Consider the following 22,027-nt stretch of genomic DNA (forward strand, 5'->3'; position numbering starts at 1 on the left):
TGATGCCTGCTGTGAGTGGCTGGAAGGGAAGATGCTGCTGTAATGTTGATGCCTGCTGTCAGTGTCTATAGGGAAGATTCTGCTGTAATGTTGATGCCTGCTGTGAGTGGCCAGAGGGGATGCTGCTGCTGTAATGTTGATGCCTGCTGTGAGTGTCTATAGGGAAGATTCTGCTGTAATGTTGATGCCTGCTGTGAGTGGCCAGAGGGGAAGATGCTGCTGTAATGTTGATGCCTGCTGTGAGTGTCTATAGAGAAGATTATGCTGTAATGTTGATGCCTGCTGTGAGTGGCCAGAGGGGAAGATGCTGCTGTAATGTTGATGCCTGCTGTGAGTGGCCAGAGGGGAAGATGCTGCTGTAATGTTGATGCCTGCTGTGAGTGGCCAGATGGGAAGATGCTGCTGTAATGTTGATGCCTGCTGTGAGTGGCTGGAAGGGAAGATGCTGCTGTAATGTTGATGCCTGCTGTCAGTGTCTATAGGGAAGATTCTGCTGTAACGTTCATGCCTGCTGTGAGTGGCTGGAAGGGAAGATGCTGCTGTAATGTTGATGCCTGCTGTGAGTGGCTGGAAGGGAAGATGCTGCTGTAATGTTGATGCCTGCTGTGAGTGTCTATAGGGAAGATTCTGCTGTAATGTTGATGCCTGCTGTGAGTGGCCAGAGGGGAAGATGCTGCTGTAATGTTGATGCCTGCTGTGAGTGGCTGGAAGGGAAGATGCAGGCTGTAATGTTGATGCCTGCTGTGAGTGTCTATAGGGAAGATTCTGCTGTAATGTTGATGCCTGCTGTGAGTGGCCAGAGGGGAAGATGCTGCTGTAATGTTGATGCCTGCTGTGAGTGGCTGGAAGGGAAGATGCTGCTGTAATGTTGATGCCTGCTGTGAGTGTCTATAGGGAAGATTCTGCTGTAATGTTGATGCCTGCTGTGAGTGGCCAGAGGGGAAGATTCTGCTGTAATGTTGATGCCTGCTGTGAGTGGCCAGAGGGGAAGATGCTGCTGTAATGTTGATGCCTGCTGTGAGTGGCTGGAAGGGAAGATGCTGCTGTAACGTTGATGCCTGCTGTGAGTGGCCAGAGGGGAAGATGCTGCTGTAATGTTGATGTTCACTGCATTTAGATTCTGTACGCCCACCTGACTTGCAGCTCAACACCATCGCAAGTGACATGCTCCTGGATTGCGTGGAAGTTCCAGGCTGGTTGCGTTGCTGCATCAAGGTTTTTGCTTGATTTAATCAATTTTGACAGCGAGTGCTCCCCTTTCCACCTGCAAAATCAAAATGAGGATTGTGGTGTCTCTATGAGATCAACTCTTTCCATTTGTTTAACATTATCGACCTCATTACGAGAGGTCCGGTCTGAAAATAAGGCGGGTAACAAAGAATACTGGCTTCTTTCCGGACTGGCCAACTCCAAGTCTGCCGACAGGCCTGACCTGCTGGTAGATCAGGCCCCTACTGGCAGATCAATGCCTAAATCACTGGAACCGTTGCTAACGGTGCCATTGTTTCGGGCAATCCCATCCCATGGAGTCCTATCAGACTCCATGGAATGGGGAGTTACCGGTGTGCCCACCGCCTGTAATATCCCAATAATATCAGGATATCAGGGAGACAGTGCAGTAGTTACCCAGTATCCTGCCTATCTTCCTGATTTCAACCGTGTGTGCATTGTATTCCAGTGGCGGCTGGTGAATTTTTTAATTGGGGGGCATAAACATTTGCCATGAATATGCAAGAGCACCCGAGTGTAGTGGGAGCCTAGAACACCTGAAATGGGTTTGAGGGGGTTCTCCACCAGACAAACATTTTTAAATAATAGGTTAACGTGGTTCTTTTTACAGCACATTTTCTGTGAAAAATTGTGGAAAAAGCTGAATAGATTAAAATTGGTCTTGCAGGTTAAACATGTGCCAACAGTGCACAGAAGCATTTACTGCAGCACTTTCATGATGCCTTTGCTCACTACATGCTGATATTCTGCCAATGTTACAAACATGTCACGCTGACTCTGCTCATGAATGTCCATGCAAGCCAGTATTCATGTCTGTTTTTGCTGTAATACCAGTCAAGATGCTATAAGAAAATACGCCCACGCTGGCTCTGCCAATACTTGCTAGTATCACGAATCAAGAACATACTTCAGGTGACTGGTTTCACCAATGTACCTCAATATGGCCATGTAAAAGGTGTGAATGTTTTAAACCTCAAGAACCAGTACAAATGGGCAGTACTGAAATGGAACATTTCACCTTTAGTTAGTTATTTTTCATCAGGTTATACAGTGCAGTGGTGAAGCGTCATGCCTCCAAACCTACTGACTGCGGTTCTATCCCTGAGGTCGGCATAAATTCAAGGAAGACTTTCAATGTTTCTCATTTTAGCTTGGGGGTTGAGTCCACCCTGTGAAGAAAGTGGGTGGACTACGTGAACCCGCGTGTACCCTCGACTTTAGCCCTGCCATAATGACCCCGCCCCGGCTTGAGACAGAGGGAGGGGTGTAGAGGCCTTCAGTGTGCTTCATGCACTGGATTTTCCATCACGTCTGAAGGCTATGACATCAGTGATGGTCTCCATGATGCCTACACCGAGCTTAGCATGAGAGAAGGCATGGGTGTTTTATTTGCCCATGTAAAGTGATGCAGGGCATAAGGGACACCACCAGTCTTTGCACTTGCAAATAACTTAAATGCTTTTAGATTCTTTGCAAATGCAAACACTACCTTTGCATTATTATGAAGCAAGTTCAAATCACTTGCTCCATAATGCAAACACATTTTCTTTTTTAGCTGACTTAAATTTGGGACCTAGAGAGTCCTAAAAATGTCAGGGGGTGGGCATTTGCCTTTGCTGTTCGTAGACTTCATCCTCACAGTGATCACGTTAGTCCCATTGCTACTTGACCATGTACCCGCATACTCACATATCGTTTTTTCAAAATCAGGCAACTAACTTAGGCTACTGCTAGGTCATCAAATAGTACATTACAATAATCCTCACTGAAATTCATTATGCATCCATTCTCTGCATCCAGATTATCTGCAGAGACTTTGGGCCTCATTACGACCCAGGCGGTAAGGGGTTTACGGCAGCGTAAACAGCGCCGACCCTTACCGCCTGAGTACGAGGTCCCTTAGCGCCATGGCGGATTTAACACCTGCTTTTAGCAGGTGTTAAAATCCATGGCGCTAAGGGACCATGGAGTTAATTACGCCACCGTAATTTACGGTGGCGTAATTAACGCCTTCCCCACTCCCATTATGCCCTATGGGGCAAAAATGGGAATGGGGAAGGGTAAATGGGGATTGGGGACTTACCGCCCCACCAAGGTCGGAATGGGGCGGTAAGTCCGCCAACCACCATGGCGTAAACGTAGTTTACGCCATGGTGGTAAAGTCACGGCCCAGGCGGTAACTTACCGCCTGGGTCGTAATGAGGCCCTTAGACTTTTGGTTTGGTGAAGTGAAGAAACAAACCTTGATTTTCGCCCCTTGCCGCTATCCCTGTTTGAATGTAGTCTCATTCACTTATATTAACTGTACCCCCAAATAGCTGCTGGCACAGTGGAATGAAGTAGAATGAAGGGGAGGAGAGTGCGAGGAGGACAATGGGTAAAGGCAGGTATGGGCATAACCCCTTGTGCTGAATTCCCTGGACTGACTCTTGGAACCACCAGTGGGGTGACTCAGGGTGCTAGGAGCCTCCCTGAGACAATGGATTTAGGACCCAGACACAGTAAGGGGAGGAACAATGGTGAACCCCTCTTGGTCCCCATCTTTTGGCCTGGGACAGTCACACTGATACCATTAGAATCCTTCCACATGTTGGGGGCATCGTTGTTCCCACTACGGTATGTATAAATCATAATGAGATGATTCGAGAACGCTGTGGTTCTGTGGGCATGCCTCCCATGACGTCCAGAGAGTTCGTAAATGTGCCAAAGTGTGTGGTCCCATGTGCAAAGTCCATGGACCCAACCCCCAAACTCTCCCGATGTACATGAACCTCATTATAGTGCTTCAAAACACCTCTGGCCCCACAACAATGCACTTGCATGCACTGAATGATAGCTTTGAGCTGCCCACGGGGTCAGTCTAGGACAATAAATAGGCAAGGTCACCCAAAGAAAAGTGGCACACCCCTCGCCTCACGACCCTTGACCTCTGATGACATCACTGGAAGTGATGTCATTTGACCCCACCCCCAAGTGACATCCAGGGAAGCGATGAAACACGACCTTTCACCCCTTGACAAAACAGGAAGTGGCATCAAATAGCATTGTTCCTAAGTACACTAAATAACTGTGAATCCAAGCAGACGTCCAAGGCCAAATGATAATATGTTATTGTATAGCACTTACGCTTAAGCTCTTTTTTATAGAACAAATATGCATACAATATCACCCAACCTGTGTTGGTATTCATTTATCGACCTAAGAAGGATGAAAGGCTTTTTGAAAAACAAAAAGAAAAATGTGAAAAAAATATATATCTTTGTTTCAATTTTATTTTCTTCCAAACCAGCACAGCCATGGCCAGAAACTGTCCCCCACTCCTCAGGAACGATTTCGGCCCGGCCACAGGCCGAATGTCTGAGGAGCCAATCCGACCCGTTTCTCACACAGCCGTCTCAGCTTCTTTCGCCACACAGAGGAAATCCAAAATGGCTGGCCCACCTGAAATAGATTAGGTTAGGCCCCTTCAGCTTCTACTGTGTCCAAATGAGGATGGAGCACAGGTCACTTACAGCCCTCAAAAATTTTGCAATCACAGCTGCAGATTCAGGGACAGACATGGAGGGCTGAAGGCTCACAGAGGAAAGAGGGGCAGAGCAAGCCAGGAGACATAGTGAGGATCTGGATGAGCTGACATGAGGAGGAGGTAGTAGAAGTCAGAAGGACGTGGTTACATCAGGTGAGGTGGTAGAGAAGTGAGATATTTCAGGAAAACATGAGGAGCTGCTAACATCAGGAGGAAGTGGCAAGTGTTTTGTGAAGGTAGTGGTAGCAGAAGGAGGACTTGAACACCAGCAGGTGGGCACCAATCTCTGTACAGGCAGCACAGGCCAGCTCAGTGCTAGATCGGTTTGGGTCGCCAGCCCATCTCATTGTTGCTGCTGCAAGACGATTACAAATCCTGCCCCCCCTCACCAACAGTACTGTGTAGCGCTACTGTATAAAATGCCAAACCAATGCTTACACTCTCTGCTCTTGTAAAGGTCACTGCTGCTCTCGAGCTAGGTTTGCACTGTGTCTTGAGCCTTTCTGCCTTAAGCCAGGTTGGATGAAGTTTGGAAAGGCTGTAAGACCTGCGTGTTCTACTGCCCACCTTCAGTCCTCATACTGGCTGTCACGACCTCGAACCCAGTCTATGGGTCTTGGGCACCATGGCCCCCGCCTCAGTACTGTCCCAAGGCCAGAAAGACCCACACTAGCCCGTTGCGGGTGCCTTGGACGCAATCCTGGCGCCGTTGGCACCAGGTTCACTTGGCAAGTATGGTTTCCAATGGACAATGGGTGAACATGGCTGCCCCACAAGGATTATCGGGGGACTGCAACAAGCAGGGTAGCTTCAGGGCGGGGTCCACCCCAAAGGTACCTGGGATACCTGCCGGGTATTTAAACCACGCCTGACCCGAGGCATGCGCTTCGCGTTATTCTGCTTTAGCAGCGTGACGTTCACCGGGTCCTGCTCTGTATCCTGGCCTGCTCGGGCAAACAACTTGGAAGAACATTGCTATCCTTACCTGCTCAGCTCCAGCTCTTCCATCCAGTAGGAGCCTTTGAGGACTCTTCCATTGGTCCCCAGCTACATCTTCAGGACGAAAGAGGCAAGAATTAGAAGCTACTTACCACCTCACCTGGAAGGCCTGCGCCATTCCGGACATCACCTTTGGCGTTCTGTCCCAATACAACGTCGCTTCCAGGAATTCTCCGCGACCTGCAAAGAAACAAAGCACAGGTCAGTCAACTTGCAAGGATGCTTTCAGCGCCGCATCTAGCGCATCCTTACCTTCTCGAACTCAGTTGTCGTCCTCGGCAATCTCCATCAGCCTCTGCAAGACAAGAGAAGAAGGTTACTTGGACATTCATCAATATAGACTTTATTCAAAAAACACTAAAAAGACTTACCTGAAAGTCGCAGCCGGTCTGTACTCCAGGCAAACGCCAGTGAAGTAACTCGGCGGATCAAGCCAACAATGACGCTCCCCTGCCTAGTACGGCAGGACGGAGAGTGCAGCATTACAAAAATCAAGGTGAGCAAAGCCCCAAGGGGAAACCGCAAGGGAAAACTGGGAGGTGGGCCGTGGGCGAGAAGGAGAAGTTGCTAAACCCCCCCTCCTATCTTCTAGAACTGATTCCTGGCAGAACGAAGTCCAGGGAAGGTGCAGAAAGGCCAGAGGTGTCCCAGACCAGTCCAGAGGTGTCCCTGTGGAAAAGGTGAGCGTTACACTGGCAGATTACCCCTTGGTTCCCACCCACTGTTTTATTTCCCTACACTACCCGCCCCTTTCGGTCCCTTATCATTCTGAAGGGTTCAGCCAGCAGTGCAGGCCATTAATGAAGACCATACAAAATATTATTCAAACTCAATCAAATTAGCAGCATATCATCTCTCGATAGACAACTGTCTGGTAGTGCCTCGATGGGCGTTCCAAATGAGGCTCAAGTGATACCAAAAACAGTAAAATCAATTGCATGAGCTGGAACGAAAGAAGCCATCCACACACTACTAACTACTGTCGTGTGCACGACTAGAATCATGGGTTTACTGCATGCCTGATGCCTCTGTCATAGGACCAGCAATCCAGCATGCAGTTTTCCATCCCCAGCAAGGCTTATTTGTCCACGCATCCTTCCAAGATTGATAAATTGAGTACCATTATATTGGGTAATAATAACAGCCACTTCTAAGCGGGAAGCATCCAGATGCATGTAAGTGCTATTATTACACTGGGGCCTCATTACGATCCAGGCGCTAATGGGTTAACGGCGCCGTAAAAGGCTGCGGCGCCGTTAACCTATTAGCACCTAATTACGAGGTCCCTTTGCAGGACCCGACCTTAACGGCTGGTGTAGACCAGCCGTTAAAGTAGGGACCCGCAAAGGGACCTTGGTGCTAATTACGGTGCCGCAATTTGCGGTACCGTACTTAGCGCCTTCCCCAGTCCCATTGAGCCCTATGGGGCAAAAATGGGAATGGGGAAGGGCCATGGAAGAATGGGGAATTACCGCCCCGCCAACCTTTCTCCATGGCGGAGTCGGTAACTTACCGGCATGGACCATGGTGCTAATAGCACCATGGTCTTCCGCCAGGGTCGTAATGAGGCCCACTGAGCCACAGAGTCTGGGTTCTAGTAATACATACTACAGGGCAATCCCTATGAAAAAACAGATGTGCTGCTATGTATGTTATCCATTTAAGAACTTTTACAATTCCACTCCCCTTCCACAAGGCGCTTCTAGCCCTTTGATGGCTTCCCCTAAAACTGTGCCTGCCGTCATTTTATCAGACTATATAGTTGGTGCATGGCGTATCCTGATTCTGTTCTGGCAGGCTCCTGACTTTGCTTGCCTGACCAGGATGGGTTCTGAAATGGTTCTGTAATTCAAACATGCTGGCACTATTTAGATAATAAATGTGTGCATTTTAAAAGAGCTAGAAGTGAAAGCTGAACCTGTGTCATGGCCTCACATGAGCAACCGTGGACCCCTGTGCTCAAGTGAATTTCCCTAAGCAGGGAGCTGGACACAACTTCCTGTACAGAGCAAGGACAAGAAATTGGAGGAGGACCACCGGGGTCAAGTGTAGTGCATGTTGGGAGTCACGCTTCACTTGTAGGCACATAAGCGCAAGAACAGGATGCTGCGAGATTGACATTAAGTGCTGCATAATACACAGGGGGACAGACAAACAGACAATCCTTAATGCAGTGCAAAGCATGGGGAGCAGGTAGGCGCCTACTTGTAGATGGGCAACCTTCTCGTGCCCACACCCTGGTCACTAGACCACCAACAGTGGGCACACAGAGACGACTGCTCCCCTTCATGCCGTTTACCCTCACTGGGCCCGGTACATGCAAACCTATCTGCGGCACGCACCACCCGCTGCGATCTCCCCTTCCCACTCTTTCTTTCTGGGTCCACTCATTGTGCAAAAACGTCTGCATGAGACCAAACACGACGTGTGAAACAAAGGGCAGACAGAGAAAGAAATTCAAAGGCTTTGCTCCACTGAAGGGCACCGACATGCATGCTTAGAGCGTGGCACGACCTGAATGGGAAATAGAGGACAGTAGCAAAGAGGTGCCACGGGCAGGCCATCCGATCTTCAGATTCAGTCACTTTCTTAATTTATTTTTCTTTTTTTTCACACATTTAATTACTACTCACCACCTGGCTTTTTAGAGTCACTGCTTGAGCCCGCCCGAGACGAGTCTCGTGCGGGGAGCTGGAGGGGCTCGCTGCCAGACGAGAGCAGGTACCGAGTAGTGTACTGACTACTGGTGGTGGCTGGTGACGAGGAGTCAGTGACTACTACTACTACTAGTAGTCGACTCGACTGGACTCCCACTGGTCCAACACCCACTGGTCCAACAGGCTGACCGTCTGCCTTCAGCAAGGAGGACGGCCCACACCAGAATAATAAGACTTGGCGGCCCTGTCGCCCGAACATAGACTTGGCGGCCCTGTCGACCGAACATGATGACTGTCTGGCGTGTGCGCTTGCGCCACCCTAGCCTGTCTGTGCGCGCAGCCAGGGCCAAGGTGTGGCCAGACCCACTGTGTCTGCGTTCCCCTGCCTGGTGGGCACACACAGTCACACGTTTAAAAAAACGGGTGATCCGGGCCGTGACATGACCTTCAGGTGCTGCACGTTTCACTGCAGGCCAGGCCTAGCTAGGCCAGAACCCCCCCCCCAAAAAAAAGCTGCCTGTTGGCCGTGCGCTGCTGCATGGGTTTTGAGGACCAAATGAGTGCCGGTGCCCAAGAAATAGGACCGGGGTTGCCCACCGGCAAACATCAGCACAAATTAAGCACTGGTTATATCAGGAGGATGTGGATGGACGAAGTGTTTGTAGCATGAGGAGGTGATGAATGTGAGGAAGAGGTGGTGACAGCTTTAGGAGGGGGTAACAGACATTAAGGGCAGGAAGGAATGAGGAGGCCGGCGGGGCCAATGGCAGGAGGAAGAGGTTAAAGATGTACAAGATGCAGGCTGGAAGGACGAGAATAGTGGGGACACAGGAAGGAAGAGGGATTACGAGAGAAAGGCTAGAAAAGGCAGAGAAGTGGCCTGGAACCTAGAGAGTGGCAGGGGGACACCTGACTCCAATTCAAACCTCTGGAGAAACTCCAGCTGTACCTGTAGCTGGTGGAAGAGTCGTGACAATGTGTACTGGCAGGACCTGTGCCTGGACCTTGCAGGCAGGAGGAACTTGTGTTGAACGCTCAAAGGGCACCAGGTGCCAGATGGACTTAGGGTATGGGCCCCTGGAAGACCTGCTCAACTGCTTAGTCTGCAAGGAGCCACATTTCTTACAATGAGGGACTGATCACGGTTGTACGTATTACGGCCTACTCGGATCAGGCCAGGAAGGATGCAGAGACATGAGACTGTTTTTAACTTTCTTTATTCCAATACTGCCCTTCCTTCCTGCGAGCTCCTCCTCTTCCTCCCACATGATGTATCCTTAAAGAGTACACTCACACAGTGCTCCCTGTACAACACCTCACCCTCACCTTAGGTCCATCTCATAATTCTTCATTGAGTCTGTTGGGACTTCTGATAGTATGTCTCAAGTGGCCATCTCCCCTAGGCTGTTTTTCCAGGGGCCTTGACTCTTCTTGCAGTACACCTTCTCCACCTCCTGTAGCTTCCTGTTTCTCTTTTGTCCCACAGGAGTGTACTCTCATATCTTGAGTCTGTCTTTCTCTGTATCCACTGTTTCACTAGGATGTCGTCTCCTTCACTGAAAACCTTCATCCTTGTCCTTCTCGCCCAGTCGGTTCGTTCGTTTGCCATTTCTTTTCCTCAGGAGTCTCTCTCTCTCTCTTACGTCTGCTTCAACGATTTCCCTCTCTTGTCCACTCCTTCCACTTGGGGTAATCTGGTCTTTGCCTGATATGCCCTCATCAGATCACCAAGCGGTACTCCTGTTGTGGTGTGCAGCGTGTTTCTATATTGCTGTAGCATCCGGCACAGTGTTTGTTGCATTGGCATCCCTTAAATCCTGGATTTCTGTATTGTATTCTTTATGGATGACATAAACCGTTCTGCCATGCCGTTTGCTTGAGGCCATAGCAGCGTTATCTTCTGGTGCGTGCACCTACGGTGTCTCGCTAAGTTGTGTAACTTCTGCCCATTGAATGGCAGGCGCTGTCCGTCATCAGAGTGTGGGGGATGCCCCTTTCACTGAAGACCTCGTCAATAACTCCCACCACTTGGGCAAATTCAATGGACACAGACTTCTTTGATATGATTTGACATGTTATTTTATTTAGCCCACGTGCATGTTCAGATGGCTGCATTCTGGTCAAGCTGTGCTAGCTCATTGTGAAGGCTCTCTAGCTCTGGATGAGCCATGTAAATAGGGTGCGGCACTCACTCTTGATTTGGAGTCTGCACACATTTCAACTGCAGCCCTCGTACCATTTGTAGTACCCAAGCATTGCTAGAAAGCATGCGCCAAATCTGCTAGAACTGTAATGATCTCCCCCCTCCCCTACTGGGGGGATAATTAAAGGGGCTCACCTGTGATAGAGCTGTGCGCTCTTCCTGCTCCTGTGTCCTCTGGGAAATCTTCCTCTGGAGGGGAAGAAATAGTCTTGTTGTCTGTTTTCCTAGTAATGGGCTCTATTGCCCTGGGGCCTTCTTGAGAACTGGAAGCAACCGGCTGCTCAACTCCTATAACAGCCAGTCCCGGAAAAAAATACGCTCGGGAAGATTTTTCTAATGGAGACCTGTGCTTTCTCCAGGGACGTGGCGGTTTGTACGGTTTCTTTGTCGAAAGTCTCTCTGAAGCACCGATGTTCAGGGGGAGCCCTCAACTTCTCTCTGAAGAGATCGCGCAATTGGCATTACCTAGTAGATAGACTGCTCTCTGTACCCAATTCGCCAATGTGTCTGGATCTACTTCCTCCCTGGATCGCTCCACCAGATCCATAATCTTAGCTAAGGGGCCTGTGAGATCCAGTACTTTTTCATGTCACCTTTTCCAAGATCTGTCCATGACTGCGTGGATATTTGTCTGTTTTCGTCACAAATGCTAGCATTTTAGGATTGATGTCGGGTGCTTCTTTTTTCCTGGCAGGTCTGGGCGTGGGCACTCTGTTTTCATGCACTGCCTAGCTTCCTTGTTCAGCACCTTCCTGATCCTTTGTGTTATGCATTTCGTCACCCTGTGTGATGGCTGCCAGTCTAGGGACCTGGGGTTTCTGATATTGTCTGGATTGAAAATATCCACCAGTTCCCCTTCATCACCTTCTAGGTGTTTTTCTTTCCAGGCTTTCTTGACACTGGTGAGTTCTGGCCACTCCTTCTCAGGCTTGCTGTCCTCCTCATCCTCAGAGTCGTTATCTGCTCCGCCCGTATTGTCTTCCCCTGCAGAGGGGGTCATGAGGCATGGCACCGCTGATCTATGCAGGAAGGCGTTACTTAGCTGCCTCTGCAGCTTCTTGGTCCACCTAGCATTTCCGACCCAGAGGAGTAATAGAGGCTTTCCTCTTGTGGGTCTTGCTGCTCCCCTGAGGGCTCGTATTTCTACAGGCCTGGTGGACATGGAGGGATTCCAATGTAGCCAGTATCTCTTGCAGGGATTGTTCTCCTTGAGCCACTGCATTTACCAAAGATCTACCTATTTTCTTTCTTTTGTTTTATAACACGCCTTCAGCCCGCATGCATCAGTGCACGACACAGACTCAAACAGACAAACGGATAGCACAGGCTAATTTCATAGAAGACTGGACCGAAGGGCGAATTTACTTAAATAACCTGTTTTTTAAGGATTTTTGAAAGGTCTGAAAATTCTGGTCTTGCATCATGGGAAGAGGGAGAGTATTCCAAAACCTGGCAGCTGCGACTCTTCTCCCTTTTGAACTTGGGACAGATAATCAAGCCTTTGTTAGACTAACACAGTGCTCTAGCCGGGCGTTACTCTGGAATCAACATTTTCAGGTAGGCTGGACAGTCTCCATGTACACATTAATGGATATTGGCAACCTTAAAATGAAACGCTCTTAAATGGGCAGCCAAAGCCGCTCCTGTCCATAGGGGGCAATAGGCGCGTGCCTAGGGAGAGTGGTGATAATGCACACATCGCTCTTCTGTATTAGTTGGCATCTCCTCAGGTTCTTAACAGAGGCCCCTATCAACAGGGCGTTGCAATAGTCCAGTCTTGCAAGGAAGGTAGCTCGGGCGACTGTAGCAGTGTTAATCTTGGAGATGAAAGGCCTTATGTTTTTTAGCAGGTGGATAGAGTAATTGCAACTCTTTGTTAGTAGGTCGACATGTGCATCAGAGTTAAGAGATGCCTCTACCTAGCACCTCCTTGAAGCTATGTGCAATATCTTGCACCTTCTCCTCCTCATTCCATTCATATTCAGACATTTTCGAAATTGTAGCTGCTTGGTGCCAATTGACTGGACCAGCAGGCTCAACTGCATGTCTACAGCTCGGTTGGTAACAACGCAATCAAGTTATATTCAGTTTCTTAATGTATCCTCTTTTTGTGTGGCTTGCACCTTCTTCCCATTGTAAATATGCCCCAGCTGGAGTTACATGTGGTGAACCAGCTGCAAGTAGTTTGTAGCTGTGAACTGTGCTCGAACGTTCATGCTGGGCTTCTGGCCATTCGCATGGGGTGTGCTCTCCTCTCACTTCTGTGGTTGTGACAGTGTTTCATGCCATCATATTCTCTGGATTTCTGTCAATCTAATCACCGCCATGACCCGCTGTGGAGATAGCAGAGTCAAGGAGTTCGGCGTCACGTCTGTGACATGCTGTTGGTTGACTCTGCCTCTGGAAGGAAGGGGCGCTGCCTCGGGGGCTATGGACGAATGTCGCCTCTGACCCCACAAAAGAGGGGGACTTTGTGCTCTTTCGGGCTGCAGCCTCGCCTGCTTCCTTACCTCCGAGAAGGGGGCTGTGGAGCTGCGCAGGATCTCGCTGGAACCCGCAGGTGGAGACGGGACACCGGAACAGGCCGGAAATGCAGCAAGGTCCTGTACTGTGGCCAGTGGGACGGCGCTGCTGCACTACATGCATGACCGCTGCGGTACCTCAAAGCACTGCTACTGCTTCATCTATACACAGCTGTGTTATGCTGTCAATCACTGCTCGCTCGTATGCTAATCCCAGCTAGTCTCCGCTAGACATGTCAACACATTACAAATCCGTTTAAGTATGCTTCTATGGCTGTAAACCCACACCATGCTATAGTTATGTTGCACTGCAGTGAGATTGTACTTATCTTGCTGAATAGCAGGAAAAGAAGAGGTGGCGCAAAGGACAGGAAGTGAGCTATAGGCAAGGACACAGATTACATGAAGTAATAGGATGAGATGAAAATGTAGTCCAGAAGGAAAAAAGAAAAGAAATGAAAAGGAAAATGAGTAATTGAAGTCATTTTCAGTTTATTTGTTGAAACTGCTGAAGAGTTGGAATTGAAGAAGTTGAAGCATAATGCTCGCCTCCGTTCTTGACTCTTCTTTTATTTTATTTGTTATAATTTTTTTGGTTTTGTGCTGCACTCCCCCTCCTCCCAACCCCCATTTGTGGCTCTCACTGCAAACAGGCTCTTGGGCTCATAGTCCTGTGTGCAGCAGTGCGCTGAAACGGGCACTGCTTGTCGTGGTACGGTGGAGCCCCACCCCTGCATAATTTATAATTGCAAGATTGGAACCCTGTGGGTTGTCGGAGGAGCTCCTACGGAGTGAAGCACAGTGCTGTAGATGAGGGGTCAGGTCTGACCCTCATGCCCCCCGCACCACTTTCAACACAAAGACAGAGACACGACAGGTGAAGAGAGGGTCCATGGAATGGCCATAGTGACCCCTATATGCATGACAGCCCGAAGACTAAGAAATTAGAGATGCCAGTCGTTTGGCCAGCTCCCAGGAGTACCAGTAAATCCTACATATCTCAACAGATATTCTCTTAGACATTCGTTCAAACCCTATCCAGCTGACGTCTTCACAGACACAGGTGCCTCATCACTGGACCAGGTTGACTAATGATAAATGTCCAGCTGTGCTGATGTCATTAGAGACACCACCAAATAGCAACATTAGCCACGAAGCAAACTCGCATCCCTGCACTAAGTTACACAGACACACACGTGCACACACAAAGAACATGCATACGCAGTTTTATAGGTAGAGGACTGATACACGTACATAAGGGAGCAAGAGTCAAACAAAACGAGCAAGCAGCCGCTTATTGCAACTAACCATATGCAACTTCAGGGGCATATAACGGACCAGGAAGAACTGAAGACTATTTACCTCAAGAGAAATCAATACAATATACATATATAGACATAGATGAACCATAGAATCACTGTATTGTGATTGCACGAAGCCACGGGCCTCAGAACAAGGAATGAAGACATTCAGACTCTGTAGCATGAAGGGAAATGCCAGTGCTCGCAGCCAAAGACAAAGGCGGGTGGAACATTCCTGACTCCAGGGGCAAGGAGCCACCTGCAAAATAGCAGAATAAATCCTCATTAATTGCAGACTGAAAGCTCACTTTTGCAGTCCTCGCCCACGTGATGTGGCCGAGCCGAACAATAGCCATTTACCCGTGGTGGGAAGAGATGCTGTTCCCAGCGAAGCAGACAAGAAATGATACATGTGTTGCCCAACAAACATTGCAAGTTACAGGAACTCTCTCAGGCTAGGTTGATATACCAGTGGCAACAATTGGGGCATACAGTCTTTCTCATCACCCAAGGTACACAGAGTGCTGAGAACAGAGCCGGGTCCCAGGCCTGAGGAGACCTGCTCCAGCCAATCAGGGAGCACAAGTCCTTGGGTGGAAGGTAATGGGCAAGGGCAAAGGGTAGTCCTGCAAATCTGCAACAATGTAATAGATAGTTTTAGGAGAAGTCTCAGAAGAGACCACCTGACATGGAAGGACCAGTCAGCTAACATCTATATGTGCATTCTATAGGTACTAGCACCTTTAAGGAAGGCATAGTATCAAACAGTAAAGACAGACACAAGTGATCACAGTTCAATGGTGTTTATTGAACTTCAATGGGTTGGTTGAATGCCCATCTAATCCTAAATCTAAGGATGTGAGCCAGCTATGACCATAAAATAATAATAACGCAGTCCTAGTGGATTCTCTGTCAAAATAAAAGGGCCTGTACAAATAAACCTATTGCCAATCCTTACTTCTAAATACAAAAGGTGTGGGGAAAACAATGTAGGCAAAAGAAAAGTATTCAAGAAATAATATGTCAGGATAGTTGAGCAGTTGGCTTCCCTTCCCCACGTTTTCAGCACAGGACAAGGCGCCACGTTGGAGCTTCACACACACTCTGGCTTCTTGGCCCAGAGGAAACAGTTAAAAGTATAGGTATCAGTGCTTTCTGCCAAAGTCTCTCTCCTAATGACAGTTTCTTATTGCAGGGGCCTGACGTAACAAACAAACACCAAAGTTCCTTTTTTATTATCAGGATTTTCACATTCACAGGTTTGCAATTTTTCTCCCTCGTTCGGGCTCGGTTAGTCTTTATTTTTTACTTTCATTTCTGCCACTTCTTGGCTGAATATCTTAGAGACCTTCGATTGAGCACACTCGCAGTGCCGGACCACTCTGTCACAAATATTGTATATTCTTTGCTACAGTTCAAACATCCATCAGCCGTTAGGCTGTCCTCGCATCTTTCACCACACACATTCAACAATCTTTATCCTTGCTCATTGTATACAATGTTGCAGCTTGCAACCTTGACTTCAACGCAGATTAGTCTTGCATCTGTTTCCCCAACTCACCAGCTGTGTTGACCTTTCTTTGAACTTGGAGCCAAGGACGGCACCACAGTGGTTGCTGCTTCTCTTCTACTCGAGCAGCCGTGCAGGAGGGTTCCGGGTATCTCTGACACACAATACAGGATTCTTCAGTCGGGTTTCTTGGTCTTATGCTCTGATATCTGAAGGTATCTAGTAATGCTTCCCGCCGGAAAGGCCAAGGGTATCTTCCTCCTTGTGCACCCTTCGTTGTTTGCTGTCTGTCTTCCCTCATTCAGCTGCCGTCTCGAAACTGCTGGTCCGTCAGAGTGTGCTCTCGTGCTCCGCCTTTTATCCGTGTGGGGAAATTTAATGGAAGTCAGGTGTCAATGATTACCATTAATTGCTTGACCTTGCCTGACCATACTAGTGGGACTTGCCAGGTACACCCCTCAGGTGTGAGTCTGTTTTCTCCCAGAGCGGGCGGTCCGTGTGAAAGTGTTCATGCAGGAAAAGTGTGGGGTTAGAGTTTCCATATATCCTACTGGGTAGGATGGGGTAAAGGTGTTGCAGGGATGAGAGGGATACCCCGTCTCACCATCAGATGTCTAACTCCCAGAAGACATCTCACCCAGGTGATCCTCCCGCACTGGTCCACCTCCTGGGTCTGGATCCAAAGGAGATGGCTGTGCCCTGGTCACCTGAGAGAGAGACTCCCCGGGGACTAGCGGGTGAGACAACTTTGGGTTTCTCTCACACCCCAGCCACCCAATAGTGTGGGCTCTTAGGTTTTTGGGGAGAGTTGAAAAGTTATGACACCATCTGATAACAAAGGCCCATGACACGGGCCTAGGAACTGTGACTGCTGGAGATGTTTTGGTTTCCTGTATGATCCCTGTCTGTTTGGATAATAAAGACAGTTCTAACTTACCCATGGCTGAGTTCTCTGTCATTACTGGGGGAGGGTTTGCTGGGCTTGGGCACTCTGCTGAACAGTGACTGTGTAGCACGAACCTCAGTACTCTGGTATACCGTTTACACAGGTGTGCCTCTATCCTAGGCCCACCACCACAATCATCAATGTATCACAGGGGTGAAAAGTGTTATTACCTTTGACAACCATTCAGACCATACCCAAGCGATGATCTGGATGACATGTAATTGACCTCAATCGATCAGGTCGACTGACTGAAAAACTAGAAGCCGATGATGTCATCACTGACATCACAACATATCCACTTATAATGAAGTATATATTCATCCATTTATGAAGCTACACAAACCTATGCTAGTTTATTGTATATAGGCACAAAGCACATGCTTATGACTCACTTAGGCAGAGGACGAACACACGTACAAATTCACACATTGATATCTTTTGCCAAGGCTGAAACCACAAGATGCAGCAGAATTCATATGCATATATACAGCTTATACATGCTTATACTGCTACTAACATGGAGAAGCCATAAGAGACGATATAGGAGCTATAGACCACACCTAATAACACCTACCAAGATAGTGAACCACCTGCAGAAACTCAGGCTAAAACCTTCATAATTACAGACGAGAAGGCTTCAATTAGTGGTCTCAACACACATGACCTAGCCAGAGAAGACTGTTCCCAGAGAACCAGAGGAAAGAAGATACAAGTGTTGCAAACATTTCGTTAAGTAACTGCACTCTAACAGGCCTTGGTGATCAAAGAATAGCAACGTTAGAGAACGCTTCACACCACCATGTTCTCTCCCACCACCGTGAAGAAATGCATGCAGTCTGAGAACTGCTTGGGCTCCAAGGGCTGGGGGGAGACCGCTCTGTCCAATCCAAATTCACCTGCAGAGGAATATCATTTGTTGTGAGCGCCAATGGTCTTTCTGCGACCTTGCAACATTGTAGATGGGGCTATTAGATGCGGTCCTAGAAAGAGTCACTGGACATGGCCAGCCAATCCTTAGACTAACCTTTGCATTTTCCATATATAGTTTGCTCGAAGCGACCAACCCGCATAGACAGTAGGTTTCCAGGCGGGAACCTGTGTATGTGACGTCACCTAGCAATAAAAGTGGTTTAGAAGCTGAGCCCTCTGGATGAAACTTTGTTTTTCTGGCGTAATCCGTGTTTGATTGCTAATAAACAACAGTAACTTTGTCCTATGGCTGGGAGTTGTTAATGGGCCCAAGTGTAGTTTGCTCTTCCATCCTCCGCTCGCCGTAGAGGATGTGTGGATGGTGTGGGAAGGATAGCTTACTCCCGAGCTGCAGTGGACACTCACTTCTGCACTGTCTGGTTCCTTTCCCTCATCGCCAGTTGTTGTACGTATTACGGCCTACTGAGAGACATGCGAGTGATTTTAACTTTCTTTATTCGAATACTGCTCTTCCTTCCTGCAAGCTCCTCCTCTTCCTCCCACATGACGTATCCTTAAAGAGTACATTCACACAGTGCTCCCCCGTACACCTCCAACAATCACATGCTTGCTTTCTTCTTCTTGCTGACAGATTTTATCCATCAGCTTTGATTGTTGGATACCGAGGACTGGGCCTCATTACTCCATCCTCTCGAGTTGAGTGTGTAGTGTGGCTTGGATTTCTTGATGGTCTGTGTGGACTTGTCAGAGTATTGCTGGTTTCACACGGTCTTCGCCGTGATGAGCCGCGGGTAGCAGTCTAAAGGGTTTGCAGTGGTGGCAGTAAGTCTCCTGATCAGAGGGTTTGTGTTCTGATCCAGTCCTTGGTAGACGTTCTTGCTCAGCTTCACTAGATGTTCGTCCAACATCTCAATGTCCAGTTCTCTGTGAAGGTCAGCTGTCCTTGTGTAGACGGATCACCCAAGGGTGAGAGAGAGCTTTTTGCAGGTTAAACTAGACACGTATCTGCATTTCTGATTGGTGTTCTAGCTTTAATCTCCTTTCTTTTGGTTTTGTTGTAAATAAGAGGCTTTGAAGACACAATTCCAAGTCCAGTCACTTGTGCGTCCTATCCGACCTACACAACAAAGACGTTATAAAAAATGAATAGCTGGGATTCTATATATTGGTGTTGTGGAAATGGATGAAGGGGCACAGATCCAGCTTGTATACACCCTGCATATTTTCTTTGCACAGAAAAAACAAAGCGCTAGATTCATGAAATCTCTTAAGCTTCATTAATCGCCATGTTGTCAAACACTGTTTCATAGTTTTGATTTTCCTAAGAGTCATAGGGCCCGAATCATGGAACATTTAGCGTGGTGCAAAGTGACTTTGCACTGCCAACGAAGACCCTGATTCAGAGAGTGGAGCAAAGCGTATTGTTGCAGCGCAAAGTGAATTTACAGTGGTGCAAAATTGGTGCAAAGTCACTTTGCACTCCACCAATACACTTTGCACCGCTCTGTGAATCAGGGTGTTTGTTGCGTTAAATGTTCCATGAATCATAACCCTGCTCTCCGCTGTTTTTCGCAGATCAGATCTTTCGGCCTCTGAATATATATACAGTTCTTGTACTCAAAAAAACACAAGTGCTTGGGGAAACAGGGGCTGAGCGGAGCAGAGGAATGATAGTACCTTCCCCAGGTATGCCCTGATAAAGACTGAATACTTTCTCTCCTTTCCAGCTACAGCGCATGTCATCTGTCACTTCAGAGCCCTGCACCATTCATCTGCATAAGCATACGATGAAAAGCATGAGCGTTTCCATTCTTCGTTTTTTACATTTCCACACCTGAAACAAACACATGTCCATTTTCTATATCTTTTCTATATCGATTCTTATTTTATATTAACTATAATAATAGAGCATTTTATATAGGTCATTGTGGAGAATTCCTTCTGCTTCTAAGCACACCTATAATATATTATTACAAAATGTTTAATCAAAGTTTTTCGCTCAAATTCCAAATTACAAGGGGGTCGGAACTGCATGCACTCCAGGAGGGTCGTAAATTAAGGCAGCATTATGGTGGGATTGAAAAGGGAATGTATAAGGTATTTCAAGTCTCATTTTACGCCAATAAGCAATTTGCAGTTCTCTTGAAGGTCCCGATATGCGCACAATTGTGTTATGCCTGCAGGGTTTCCTTACTCATGCGTAATATAATAACGAGAATCGACATAACTCATAAATGCACCCTTAGATATTCTGTGGTGGTGGGGTTAGGGGGTGGGGGGCGTGATATAGCGTGCGGTGCTGGAGAAGCAGCGAGCTGGCTAATGCATAATGGAGCAAGATTCAATCAGACGTGGGCGCCTTGGGGACTCCTTGCTGCTATAATGATCGCTGTGCTGAAAATATTACTGGACGGGCTCCTGGGCGATGAAACTGACTTTTATGTACAGAATAACTGTAGTACTGAGCACCATGCCCGTTCCCTCTGGAATAAGATGCCAATTTCAGTTGTAGGGTTCAGGGAGAATTGGGGGTGATGAAAACATGACCACTGCATCCAGTGACGTTTAATAATGTAATTGTGTATATTTAAATAGTGTTCCTTTATAGTTTGAAGCACTTGCCATGTATATTAATGTCAACTTTGAAAGTCTGCATTCATTTTATTTCTATATATTACACGGCCTGTGGTAGCGGCCGTGTAGTTATGGTTAAGTTGCTAAACCCAAACTTTTTGGGCGGCTTATAACTTCGCTTCCCCTGGACGAATCCTCACCAAACTTTGTAAAAAAGGTATATGGCCCACTCTGAATTTTTATTGACAAGTTTGGTGAGGTTTCGTCAAAGGGGAGCAAAGTTGCATAGGGTCCCAAATTGTCTTTTTTTCGGAGACATAATGGAAAAAAATGTGCTCACGCCTACAGCCCAAACCGCTGGACAGATTTTCCCCAAATTTGTGTCAGGTGCAGCGGCTTGGTCCCGAAAGCGAGCTTTTGTAAATTTGGACTAAATCCAACCAGTATTTTTTTTAAACAATCAAAAATGAGGTAAAAAAATTAGTGATATCTGTTTCCGTTCCGCAGACCCTTTTCCCTGTTCGGTCCACGGACAGACATCCGATTGGCTTAGAAGGCGACATGATGTCCACGGACATCGGACGCGCCCACTGATTGGATGGTGAAAAAGCGTGAAGTGCATCAGATTTTTAGAAACGCCCACCATGTTGGATTCGCGGACATCGCGGTAAAAACATATAAAATAAACACAACATTGCACTTGTCAAACTTATCAAATAATCTCTGAGGAGCTGAGGGGTGATGAGGATGGGATGGGATATGGCTGTAAGAAGCCAAACAATGGGTGGTTTTCACCGTAAAAGTCTGCAAATGGTCCGGATGTTCGCGAAATGGTCCTGTGAAGTGTTCAGGGGCCTCATGCCAATTTCTGCATTACAGGATTGGTGAAGAGCAGTTTTTGGATGGCTTATAACTTTGGCGCCACTTAATGAAACTGCATGAAATTTTGAAAGTTTATTCTTGACCTGATTCAGAATGGGTTTGCAAACTTTAATGGGATACTGTCAGGAGGGGGCACAATTAGAGGGGAGGTCCCAAAATAACATAAAGGCTTGTGAATGAGGACAAATCTACACAAAAGTTGGTTAAATCATTTTAGATCTAGATGTAAATGATTTTGCAAAGATTGGTGGTATTCTGTCAAGAGTGGGAAAAATTAGAGGGGGGTCCCATAATATTGTAAAGGCTTATAAATGTGGCACCATTTGACGAATCTACACAAAAGCTTGCAAAAAGCTTTTAGATCTAGGTATACATGTTTTTGTAAAGTTTGGTGGCATTTTGTCAAGAGGGGGCTAAGTTAGAGGGGGACTGCAACATTTTTAGGTGGCATATAACTTTGTTGATGTTTGACGAATGTGGACAAATGTTTTCAGAAAGATTATAGATCGAAACTTTGAAAGTTTGTGTAAAGTCTGAATGGGTTTTGTCAAGTGGGGGCTAAGTTATATGACTATTGTATGTGCATACATTTGACACTTTTGAAAAAATAAAACATGGGTGGATTTCCAGCAAACTCGTGTAAGGAGCATTGGCAAGGACCTTAAAGCATGGTTTTGCAAATGCGCCCCTGTTTTATTTTTTGACAAGTGTCATAATGTAGGTACAAAAAATAGTGATATACCTTTG

The sequence above is a fragment of the Ambystoma mexicanum genome, chromosome 7q, assembly GCF_040938575.1.
Source record: "Ambystoma mexicanum isolate Mex_15411 chromosome 7q, UKY_AmexF1_1, whole genome shotgun sequence".
Lineage (NCBI taxonomy): Eukaryota > Metazoa > Chordata > Amphibia > Caudata > Ambystomatidae > Ambystoma > Ambystoma mexicanum.